This window comes from Platichthys flesus, chromosome 15 (genome assembly GCF_949316205.1).
Source record: "Platichthys flesus chromosome 15, fPlaFle2.1, whole genome shotgun sequence".
NCBI lineage: Eukaryota > Metazoa > Chordata > Actinopteri > Pleuronectiformes > Pleuronectidae > Platichthys > Platichthys flesus.
This window is the reverse complement of record NC_084959.1, coordinates 7,979,317-7,990,222: the sequence shown is the minus strand read 5'-3', so window position 1 is coordinate 7,990,222 and position 10,906 is coordinate 7,979,317. Positions and strand designations below refer to the sequence as shown.

General features: G+C 40.9%; 1 long non-coding RNA gene across 1 annotated transcript; it reads right to left on the bottom strand.

The window, feature by feature from the left end:
- Nucleotides 1-6,683: 6,683 nt before the first annotated feature.
- LOC133969819 (uncharacterized) lies at nucleotides 6,684-7,826 on the bottom strand. Its single transcript, XR_009924248.1, has 2 exons — nucleotides 7,451-7,826; nucleotides 6,684-6,862 (listed from the first exon to the last, which is right to left on the bottom strand). It is a non-coding gene; the product is annotated as an uncharacterized LOC133969819 (long non-coding RNA).
- Nucleotides 7,827-10,906: the final 3,080 nt, after the last annotated feature.

Sequence of the window (10,906 nt, the reverse complement as noted above, 5' to 3'; positions counted from 1 at the left end):
GAATTGGGCGTGGCAAAATGGCTCTACAGCGCCCCCTGGAACCAGCCCCTAGGTTTCCACATAACGGATTTTCATCAAAATCTGGATATAGGTGTATCGTGACCAGTCATGAAAAAAAGTCTCATGGAGCATTATGAAAAACGCAACAGGAAGTCCGCCATTTTGCTTTTAGTGGCCATTTTGGCAATATCCCACATTTTTACTTTTACGTACTTGTCCCAGGGCTTTCATCAGATCAACTTCAAATTCAGATGAGTGTCATCACAACAAGATGGAGATAAAAAATGATTGAGGGATTTTTTTTTTATCACACCGTGTGACCGTGGCATGGCGTTAAAAATTGGTTACACGCCATCAAAACACGGGCATCTGTATCTCGGACATACATGTTCCAATCAAGTCCAAACTAGACATGTAAGACAATAGTCCCCGCCTGATGACATCTATGCATAAATGATGACTTAAAACCGCAGCGCCCCCTGGTGGCAACAGGAAATGTCTTGTTTTTTGCTTGTCTTACACTTGGATGAATTTCTCCTCATCCACTGACCTCAACCATGTCAAACTGTATCAAATGGGTCCCAAGACATTGACAATGAAGACATAAGATTACCGTGACTTTTCGTCAAACGCCATATGAATGGCGTGGCATTAAAGTTCATCAACTCGCAGTGAAACACGAAATTGCTGTAACTTCAGTCTTCATGATTCTATCTCTCTCAAACTACCTGTGTGTAACAACAGCCCCCCCCTGAAGATATTCATATGGTTTTAAGAAATGGGCGTGGCAAAAAAACTGACCAGCGCCCCCTATAGGGCAACCCCGGCACTACGATGGCCGACATTTATACAAATCTATCGGGACATGTGTCGTTTCATAACAAACAAAAAAATATCTTGGATAGGTATGCTTGACCAAACAGGGAGGCCGCCATTTTGGATTAAGTGGCCATTTTTTTTCCATATTCCACATTTTTAATTGATGCACTTGTCCCAGGGCTTTCATCAGATTAACTTCAAATTAAGATCAGTGCCATCACAACAAGATGGAGATAAAAAGTGATTAAGAGATTGACCTTTCGTCACACCGTGTGACCGTGGCGTGGCGTCTTGAGTTTGATTAAACGCCATCAAAACACGAGGTTCTGTATCTCGGACATACATTGTCCAATCGAGTCCAAACTAGACATGTAAGACAAGGGTGCCATCCTGATGACATCTACACAGAAATTATGACTTGAAATTACAGCGCCCCCTGGTGGCTACAGGAAGTGACATGTTTTATACTGTGATGAACTGCTCCTGGCTGATTTACAATATACAGCTCAAATCAGATCAGTCAAGTCATTAGATCATGGTCAGAATTGTGACGTTTCCTCAAACCGTGTAAACATTGATGTGCGGCGAAGGATTTTCCTTTGCCAAAGGCCACGATGTTATCATAACTCCACTGTGCATTGTCCTATCACTACAAAACTTCTGTCACATGGTCAGAGTCCAAGCCTGAACAGCTCTATGTGTCAATATTTCCTCAGTGTCATAGCGCCACCTACTGATTCGCCAGGAAACAGGAAGTACTTTGTTAATCCACTCTGCATTATCCAACCGGCTCCAAACTACTGACCTATGATCACAATACTGATCTGAACAGCTCCACATATAAATATTAGTTCAGGGTCATAGCGCCACCTACTGATCAGTGTGAAAATTAAGTTGTGTTAACATTGTCCAATTGACACAAAATTGCTCACGCTACATCAGAGCGCCTACATGAACAGATATATATGTCTGTGCGTAATAATAGTGATGGCGCCACCTACTGGCAAACCTACTGCCGCAGAGCGCAAAACGCATGCAACGTGGAGAAGTGCATGCTCGATCGATGATGTGCGCTTGGTCATCGATCGCTCTCTCCACCGACCGCAACAGGCTTCAACGTGCGGGTGCTCGGGCCCGCAAGTGCTACAACGTAGCCCTAGTTATTATTATTTCCCTTTGGGGGGCTTTTTCAGGGTCTAGACATGCTCAAAAAGTTATGAAACTTTGCAGGAAATTCAAGGTCTGCGGATATTTTAGTATTCTGGAGTAATTGGAATTGGGCGTGGCAAAATGGCTCTACAGCGCCCCCTGGAACCAGCCCCTAGGTTTCCACATAACGGATTTTCATCAAAATCTGGATATAGGTGTATCGTGACCAGTCATGAAAAAAAGTCTCATGGAGCATTATGAAAAACGCAACAGGAAGTCCGCCATTTTGCTTTTAGTGGCCATTTTGGCAATATCCCACATTTTTACTTTTACGTACTTGTCCCAGGGCTTTCATCAGATCAACTTCAAATTCAGATGAGTGTCATCACAACAAGATGGAGATAAAAAATGATTGAGGGATTTTTTTTTTATCACACCGTGTGACCGTGGCATGGCGTTAAAAATTGGTTACACGCCATCAAAACACGGGCATCTGTATCTCGGACATACATGTTCCAATCAAGTCCAAACTAGACATGTAAGACAATAGTCCCCGCCTGATGACATCTATGCATAAATGATGACTTAAAACCGCAGCGCCCCCTGGTGGCAACAGGAAAGGTCTTGTTTTTTGCTTGTCTTACACTTGGATGAATTTCTCCTCATCCACTGACCTCAACCATGTCAAACTGTATCAAATGGGTCCCAAGACATTGACAATGAAGACATAAGATTACCGTGACTTTTCGTCAAACGCCATATGAATGGCGTGGCATTAAAGTTCATCAACTCGCCGTGAAACACGAAATTGCTGTAACTTCAGTGTTCATGATTCTATCTCTCTCAAACTACATGTGTGTAACAACAGCCCCCCCCTGAAGATATTCATATGGTTTTAAGAAATGGGCGTGGCAAAAAAACTGACCAGCGCCCCCTATAGGGCAACCCCGGCACTACGATGGCCGACATTTATACAAATCTATCGGGACATGTGTCGTTTCATAACAAACAAAAAAATATCTTGGATAGGTATGCTTGACCAAACAGGGAGGCCGCCATTTTGGATTAAGTGGCCATTTTTTTTCAATATTCCACATTTTTACTTGATGCACTTGTCCCAGGGCTTTCATCAGATTAACTTCAAATTAAGATCAGTGCCCTTATAACAAGATGGAGATAAAAAGTGATTAAGAGATTGACCTTTCGTCACACCGTGTGACCGTGGCGTGGCGTCTTGAGTTTGATTAAACGCCATCAAAACACGAGGTTCTGTATCTCGGACATACATTGTCCAATCGAGTCCAAACTAGACATGTAAGACAAGGGTGCCATCCTGATGACATCTACACAGAAATTATGACTTGAAATTACAGCGCCCCCTGCTGGCTACAGGAAGTGACATGTTTTATACTTTGATGAACTGCTCCTGGCTGATTTACAATATACAGCTCATATCAGATCAGTCAAGTCATTAGATCATGGTCAGAATTGTGACGTTTCCTCAAACCGTGTAAACATTGATGTGCGGCGAAGGATTTTCCTTCGCCAAAGGACACGATGTTATCATAACTCCACTGTGCATTGTCCTATCACTACAAAACTTCTGTCACATGGTCAGAGTACAAGCCTGAACAGCTCTATGTGTCAATATTTCCTCAGTGTCATAGCGCCACCTACTGATTCGCCAGGAAACAGGAAGTACTTTGTTAATCCACTCTGCATTATCCAACCGGCTCCAAACTACTGACCTATGATCACAATACTGATCTGAACAGCTCCACATATAAATATTAGTTCAGGGTCATAGCGCCACCTACTGATCAGTGTGAAAATTAAGTTGTGTTAACATTGTCCAATTGACACAAAATTGCTCACGCTACATCAGAGCGCCAACATGAACAGATATATATGTCTGTGCGTAATAATAGTGATGGCGCCACCTACTGGCAAACCTACTGCCGCAGAGCGCAAAACGCATGCAACGTGGAGAAGTGCATGCTCGATCGATGATGTGCGCTTGGTCATCGATCGCTCTCTCCACCGACCGCAACAGGCTTCAACGTGCGGGTGCTCGGGCCCGCAAGTGCTACAACGTAGCCCTAGTTAGGGCCCGAGCACCGAAATCGGTGGGAGGCCCTATTGAAATTGAAATGATTATTATTATTATTATTATTATTTTTCTTAGCTTAAATGAATTGGCTTTTTGAGGGCTTTAATGTGCTCAAAAAGTTGTAGGAGTTTGCAGTAAATTCGAAGGCGGCGTAAAATTACGTATTCTGGAGTATTTTGAAAAGGGCGTGGCAAAATGGCTCAAGAGCGCCACCTACGGAAAAGCCCCTCATTTAGCATTCACCGATCCTCAAAAAAAACAAAGATTATTGTGTATCATGACTAGATGCACAAAAAAGTCCATCAGTGCATTATGAATAACGCAACAGGAAGCCCGCCAGTTTGACTTTAGTGGCCATTTTGGTCATATTCCATATTTTTTCTTTGATGTACTTGTCGTACAGCTTTCATGAGATCAACTTCAAATTTAGACGATCGTCATCACAACAAATTGGAGATCTAAAGTTATTGAAGGATTACGTTTTAGCAAAACCGTCTGACCGTGGTGTGGCGTTAAAGTTTGATGAAACGCCATCAAAACACAAGCTTCCATATTTCAGACATATTTTGTCCAATTGAGTCCAAACTAGACACATTCGACAAGAGTCGCCACCAGAAGACATGGGTGCAGAAATTGTGACTTACAATCACAGCGCCCCCTGGTGGTAACGCGAAATGTCTTGTTTTGGTACGTGTTATGTTTTTATGTACTACTCAGACAGCTTTCATCAGATCAACTTAAAAATTAGATGAGACTCTACAAAACAAGATGAAGATCTAAAGTTATCAGAATTTAAACTTTTCATCATACCGTGTGACCGTGGTGAGGTCTCAAAGTTCGACTAAACGCCAATATAAGCGAGCTTCTGTAACTTAGACATATTTTGTCCAATCGACTCCAAACTACACATATAAGACAAGAGTCGCGAGTGGAAGACATCTACCTAGAAATCATGACTTAAAAGGAAAGCGCCCCCTGGTGGCATCAGGAAATGTCTTGTTTTGGTCATCTTACTCTTTGATGTATTTCCCTCCAGCCACTTTACTAAACCATGTCAAACTGTGTCAAATTGGTCTCAAGATATTGATAATGTAGGCATAACATTATTGTGACTTTTCATCATGCAGATTGTTAATGGCGTGGCATCAAAGTTCATCAGCTCATCATGACCTATGAAACCCATTTTAACAGAGTTACCCTGAACGCAGCATGAGACCGCTTTCGGTTTGTTACGTCTCACACTTGGATGTATTTCTCCTCATTCACTTTGCTAAACCATGTCAAACTGTGTCACATGGGTCTCAATATATTGATAATGTAGGCATAACATTGCTGTGAGTTTTCATCATGCGGATTATTCATAGCTTTGCAGCAGACTTCTTCAACTCGCCATGACAAACGAAGCTGCATTTAACACAGCTGCAAGTGAACGCCTCATGAGTTACGTCGTCACAAGCTGCGGAGCTGTGTATCACGAAGAACCGGAGAACGGTTGGCGAGTCTGGATGAGAGGACGGCGGCGGAGTCACTGTGGACGTTGTTCGCTCAGCAGGTTAGAGTGTGGGACTCAAAGCTTTTTTCCCCCGTCCGTCGTGTCTTTTCCTGTGTGAACTCTGCCGCTCTCAACAGCAGCACTGGCTATGAGCTAGCTCCTGCTACCTCCAACGAAGCATCTCTCAACTGCTACGTAAGTTAAACGGACACTTCTGACTGACTGTGATGATAAGCAAAAGAGACACTGTGGATGTGTGATGTGTTGTACTGCATTTGTTTGATCTGTTTACTAATACTAGCTCTAATAAATACTGTATAAATTATATTTTGCTCCTGAATTGAACTGTGTTAAAGGGGTTCACATGGAAAATATATGTTCAATTATGTAAAGGGTGATTTTTGTTACTATTATACTAATGGAGATTTAGCACTTGCTACACATTGTAAGAGCAGCTGTTCAAAGGAGCACTACGTCTTTTAAGGCTCTTTATTCAGAGTCACGGTGTTGATGTCCTGTCACGTGTTACAGTGAAAAATAACCGTGTCTCCCACCTTCAGTATTTAAATCGTTAATCTCAGACAGACTTCACTGAATTCTTTTGTTAAATATGAGTAAGTCATAGCCTTGTAACTTTACTAGAACAGACAGTGTCATACAGAGTTGTGGGTTTATATGCACTACCTATTTCCTAATCTGAAATGATTATGCTCTGATTAACTTTGAACTAATATTTTATTTTTACCATTTAAAAGTCTGTTAATTACTTAACCTGGCCCATGTATGACTTTACATATCTGTGTATTGGTTTCATGTTCCTCTAGAAGGTCCAACTTGACACACAACTTGAATCCAACCAGACTGAACACTGACTCCAGGTACAGACCTGATTTCATTACTTAAAAACAATCAAAGTATTGCACATAATACATAATGTATTAAATTATAATGCAATACTTTTAATGTGAAATAGCTCCATTAAAAACATTCATTGTCATGGTAGTGCACGTTTTAATCCAAAAGCATATTCAAATACACAGTTGAATATCCACAGAAAATAAGATTACACACTTTGTTCATATGTAACTCTTCCTCTACAATAATGACGATCACTTTCATGTTTCCTATCATTTTATTAGGGACAGACGAGCCTGAAGGACACAGCTGTGATGACCATGTTCTGTCTCTTATGGCAAAGCAGAAATATAAAACACTGGGTTCTTATCTAAAGTGTATCAAATCAGATCTCCACCATGTTGCTGCTGAGGACATCAGGTGCTGCAGTTCTTCATCTATGAAGAGAAAAAACGCACTGTTAAAGAATGTTTTGTGTTGTGTATAAAGCACAACAGATTTCAGATAGAACTGTTGTACTGTGGTCTTGGTTTATATCCTCATGGTGAAATGTACATATTTTAAGTCCCTTCTGATAAAAGTGCTGAAAGAAATACAACATTGTACAAATACATAAAATGTCTTTCTACCTCATCAGTACTATTCAAGGTGATAATCTCCCACAGACCTATTGATAACAGTCCAAATCAAGTCTTTCCACTTCTCTCAGTGTGAAAACATAATTCTATAATTAATTTGAGAACTGTTTACAACACTGATGTGTGGAGATTAAAATCATACCTAAACTGTCTAATTCACTGTAAAACTCCATGACATTCGCAGGCCATCTGTAGTTAAGGGAGCAACGCATGGAGTGATGTGTAGATTACTAGTTTGATGATGCATGAGGAGAGGCGGTGGTCGAGTGGCAGAAACTTGGACTATGGGCAGAGAAGGTCTCTGGTTCGTCTTTGGTTCGACTCCATGGAGAGACAACAAAAGTCGCACCTGGATTGATCTGTCCAAAAATCCAAGAGTCTTTCTACCCTCTCTAGTGCCCATGAGCAAGGCACCTCACTCCCCCAACATCTGCTCCCCCGAGTGCCGTACATGGTCGCTCACTGCTCTGTGTGTCCTGCACCAGATGGGTAAAAAGCAGCGATTAAATGTCCCTACCTGCATGAGTGTGCCTTTGCATGTCTGTGCATGTGTTTTGGATGAATACATGGATTTTAATCTTAATCTTTTAATCTTAATCAGTTGTCTTCCAGTTGACCAGCATGAAGCTGCAGATCTCCACCATGTTGCTGCTGGGGACATCAGGAGCTGCATTAATGAGGAGCAGAAGCGTACTGTTATGAATGTTTTGTGTTGTTTATGAAGCACTACTTATTTCAGCTAGAACCGATGTACTAGGGTCTGGGTTTGTATCCTAATGGTTAAATGCACATACTTTAAATCGCTTTTGATAAAACGTGACAAAGAAATACAACATTGTACACATAGATAAAATGTCTTTCTACCTCATCTGTAATATTCAAGGTGATGATCTCCCACAGAGCTGTTGATAACAGTCCACATCAAGTCTCTCCACTTCCCTCAGTGTGAAAACATAATTATATAATTAATTGGAGAAGTGTTTACAACACTGATGTGTGGACATTATAATGTTATCACTACTGTCTAATTCACTCTACAACTCCATGACAGACTAAATAAACGATGTGAAAATAGTAATGGCGGATATACCATCCTGTATCAGAATATTGGTGAAACAGTTACTATCACATGAAACGTACACGTGTAGCGTATTGATAGTAACTCATTAAAAAAAATAATGTCACAACCAAAACAAGACTGTCGAGTTATCTTGCTTCAATCTGTTCATTAGACGTGATAAATAAACGGTAACTTTTATAACAATTACATATTACAAAAAACTTGAGGCATGTAAGCATATGATGATAGATAAAGCAATATGTTATGTTGGATAGTTTCAAGGTTACTTACCTCTAGTTCAGCACCAGCGGCTGGCCAGAAGAAGTGGAGCGATCTTCCTTGCCGCACAGGGCAAACGCAGGCAATGTGGAGACGAGCGCTTGGTCATCGAACGTTCTCTCTTCCCCGACCGCAACAGACTTGAAATTGCCTGTGCTCGGGCCCGTTAGTGCTACAACGTAGCCCTAGTTATTATTATTATTATTATTATTATTATTATTATTATTATTATTTCCCTTTGGGGGGCTTTTTCAGGGTCTAGACATGCTCAAAAAGTTATGAAACTTTGCAGGAAATTCAAGGTCTGCGGATATTTTAGTATTCTGGAGTAATTGGAATTGGGCGTGGCAAAATGGCTCTACAGCGCCCCCTGGAACCAGCCCCTAGGTTTCCACATAACGGATTTTCATCAAAATCTGGATATAGGTGTATCGTGACCAGTCATGAAAAAAAGTCTCATGGAGCATTATGAAAAACGCAACAGGAAGTCCGCCATTTTGCTTTTAGTGGCCATTTTGGCAATATCCCACATTTTTACTTTTACGTACTTGTCCCAGGGCTTTCATCAGATCAACTTCAAATTCAGATGAGTGTCATCACAACAAGATGGAGATAAAAAATGATTGAGGGATTTTTTTTTTATCACACCGTGTGACCGTGGCATGGCGTTAAAAATTGGTTACACGCCATCAAAACACGGGCATCTGTATCTCGGACATACATGTTCCAATCAAGTCCAAACTAGACATGTAAGACAATAGTCCCCGCCTGATGACATCTATGCATAAATGATGACTTAAAACCGCAGCGCCCCCTGGTGGCAACAGGAAATGTCTTGTTTTTTGCTTGTCTTACACTTGGATGAATTTCTCCTCATCCACTGACCTCAACCATGTCAAACTGTATCAAATGGGTCCCAAGACATTGACAATGAAGACATAAGATTACCGTGACTTTTCGTCAAACGCCATATGAATGGCGTGGCATTAAAGTTCATCAACTCGCCGTGAAACACGAAATTGCTGTAACTTCAGTGTTCATGATTCTATCTCTCTCAAACTACATGTGTGTAACAACAGCCCCCACCTGATGATATTCATATGGTTTTAAGTAATGGGCGTGGCAAAAAAACTGACCAGCGCCCCCTATAGGGCAACCCCGGCACTACAATGGCCGACATTTATACAAATCTATCGGGACATGTGTCGTTTCATAACAAACAAAAAAATATCTTGGATAGGTATGCTTGACCAAACAGGGAGGCCGCCATTTTGGATTAAGTGGCCATTTTTTTTCCATATTCCACATTTTTACTTGATGCACTTGTCCCAGGGCTTTCATCAGATTAACTTCAAATTAAGATCAGTGCCATCACAACAAGATGGAGATAAAAAGTGATTAAGAGATTGACCTTTCGTCACACCGTGTGACCGTGGCGTGGCGTCTTGAGTTTGATTAAACGCCATCAAAACACGAGGTTCTGTATCTCGGACATACATTGTCCAATCGAGTCCAAACTAGACATGTAAGACAAGGGTGCCATCCTGATGACATCTACACAGAAATTATGACTTGAAATTACAGCGCCCCCTGGTGGCTACAGGAAGTGACATGTTTTATTTTTACTTATAACATAAACAGTGACTTCAATGCGCCAGAATGGAAAAACTGAAGCAGCCATATCTAATTCAGACATGAAACATTTGATTATTAACACCCCAGTTTCTGGTCTATGTGATTAATAAGGTTGACATCAAAGTCAAACAATCCTCCTTTCATTACCACTCTTCCTTGAACTCTGCTGAAAACCTTGTGAAGTCAAGGGGGAGGAAGTGAAGGAAGGAGTTGGAGAAAGACAATCGCCTTGCACACTTTTTTCAAACCAACTTTACCTATTACACTGCATCACATGTTGGCCTCTGACTTGACAGTAAAAGCCGCTGCCTATGTCTCTCCATAGTTTAGACAGGAGCAACACGCTCCAATTGAGTCTGTGACAACAAGCTGTCTGATCTCTGATATCATCTCAACCTCCTTTTCTGGTGACTCCGACACTCTCTGATAGCTGCAGATAAATGCAGTGACTAGTGGGTGTGTCCCATTTTTCTCGTGGTTTGTTTCTTGTCTCCAACAAGGAAAGCTCTCAAAAGATGGATTCATACTTGTGGGCACAGTGGACATTTTGGTAAGATCGTAAATTGGCTCAAACATTCAATGGCTTTTTTTATCATGATTTTTATATGAACTAAGGTCAGTTCATCGATAATAACATCTTAATAAACCATTATAACATTCTAATGAGCATATGCGTAAATTAAACTATAAGTGAGTTAATAATGGCATCATAATGTTCAACCAGCAATTATAAGAAATTTGTTAACAATTCACAGATGGCTTAATAATACTATCAAAAGCTTCTTGACTTTAATTGATTAAATAATTAACCTCTTTGTTAAATCTTTGATTACATTTTTTGTTGCTTTAGTAAGATTGATATCTATTTA